Raw genomic sequence first — 2,294 nt, forward strand, 5'->3', positions numbered from 1 at the left:
CCGCCCGCCCGGACTGCCCGGACCACCCGGAGCAGCGGGGCCCGGGCCCGCGGCTCACAGCCAGGCTCCAAACTCTGGACAAACACGGTGGCTTGAAAGAGATTGTGTGTGTGTGTGTGTGTGTGTGTGTGTGTGTGTGTGTGTGTGTGTGTGGTTGGGGGTCGGTAGTAACGCGTTAATGAGGCCGAGAGATCAGAGACGTGAGGAGTAGACGGACACCTGCAGCAGCAGCAGCAGCAGCAGCAGCAGCAGCAGCAGCTAACTGACGGGGACTGGAGCTGGAGCTGGAGCTGGAACTGGAACTCGGTTCGGCAGAGTCTCCCCCCTGGTCGGCCAGGTGAGCCTGCCCTGTCCGCCGCTCTGTGACGTCACAGCCCCGGTGTGTATTGGAGCCAGACTGGCCACAATACATTCAATATGCGTCGTCTCTCCATTCATAGTCATGTCCGTGAGGAGCTGCTGCTGCTGCTGCTGCTGCTGCTGCTGCTGCTGCTGCTGCTGCCGCGGCTCAAAGCTGCGCTACCTGGATTCACCTTCAGCACAGTTCTACTGGTACCACTGGGGATACATTCACTGTGAATTATGACACCATCAAATCAACATTTAAGAAATCCCTTTATTAGTTCCAGTGGGGGGGGATTTCCAGCAACCCAGCAGCAAAGTGGACAGCAACAATGAAGAAGCATCAGTAAAAAAAACAGAAACAAAACACACAAAACAGACAATAGATTGCAAAGGCACAATATATATGAAACAATATAAGAATTTAAACAACAGAAAAAAGTATGAGTGAACAAGATAAACAAAACAAAACAAACATAATGCAACAGCAAAATCATTTTAAAAAGGAAACGAATATCGGTGCATGGATTATATCTGCATCGTTGTAGCCATAGAGGTAACAATAGTGTAAATAGAAATGGAATTTAAAAGGATCTGAAAATCAAGAGTCGGGGGGTGGGGGTGGGGGGGATACATTTGAGGGAAAACATGGTGTGACTGATTATTATTTATTGGTTGACCAATCGAGTCATTCTTGTTCATTCATGTCGGCTGTTGCCATTTAAACGTGTTGATGAATATCATAAATCATGTTTTATGACGTTGCAGACAGGACGAGGGACAAAAGCACTCAAACCTGCGATTCCGGCCGCCGTCTGCAGGCGGCCGTTAATTAGAGGGAGGGGGGGGGGGGCGGAACAATATCACATCTCACCTCGCAGCTCCGTCGACGCCTGATTACCTGGAACAAAAGCATGGAGAAACACTGTCATCATTACAGTGATGGAGGCTAAGCAGTGGGCGGGGCCTCCCTTCTCACCTGGCCGACACTTTTAGCAGGCATTGTCACACCAGCCTTTCCTGCCCCCCCCACCCCCCCCCCACACACACACACACACTAATGGTTTCATGTGGGCCCCTTTCACAGAACCATCGACAGACATTTGCTGCAGGGCCCCTCACCTCACCTGGGCCCTGGAGAGAGAGAGAGAGAGAGAGACAGGTGTGCTCTGCTCACCATGCTAACGATGGTTTAGCGACTGGCCTCTTGTTCGCCATGTTTCATCAAGAACTGACTGACCACACATTTGTAGTGCAGCTCTGAGCGGCTCAGGTCAAACAGGAAGTGAGGGAACGCAACCAGGAACCAGACCAGGTGCCTGCTGATACGCACCGGAGGTCTCTTCACTTCACAAAGGAAGGTCGCATAATAATGATGATGATAATGATAATAATAATAATAATAATAATAATAATAATAATAATAATAATAATAATAATAATAATAATAATAACAATGATAATAATTATGAAACTAAATGGGACTCTGCAGTTGCTGTAGAAAATAAATTAGCGTTAATTAGCAAACTGAGGCTCATCATCATCACCTGCTCTCACTCCAACCAGGTGTGTGTGTGTGTGTGTGTGTGTGTGTGTGTGTGAGAGAGAGAGAGAGAGAGAGAGAGAAAGGTGTTGAGTCATGGTTTCTGTCCTGACATGCTTCTGCTGGGGTGCCTTCAAAGGTCATGACATCATCAGGAAGGTGAGGAGCCACAGCATCTGAGCCGGGCCTTCATCTCCTGATACATCCTGGTCCTGGCGTGGTCCTGGTCCCGGTCCCGGTCCATGGTGGAACAAGGACATGGACCATGGTGGAACATGGTTCTGCTCACTGAGGTCAGAACTTACTGCAGTCTCAGGCTTGGCTCCTCCTCTTCCTCCATCTGCTTCAACCCTTCCTGCTCCTCCACCTCGTCCTCGTCCTCCTTCTCTTCTCCTCCTCTTCCTCTTGT

This window comes from Nelusetta ayraudi, unplaced genomic scaffold, assembly GCF_046127955.1.
Source record: "Nelusetta ayraudi isolate G7.1 ecotype Tasmania unplaced genomic scaffold, CSIRO-AGI_Nayr_v1 ptg000117l, whole genome shotgun sequence".
NCBI lineage: Eukaryota > Metazoa > Chordata > Actinopteri > Tetraodontiformes > Monacanthidae > Nelusetta > Nelusetta ayraudi.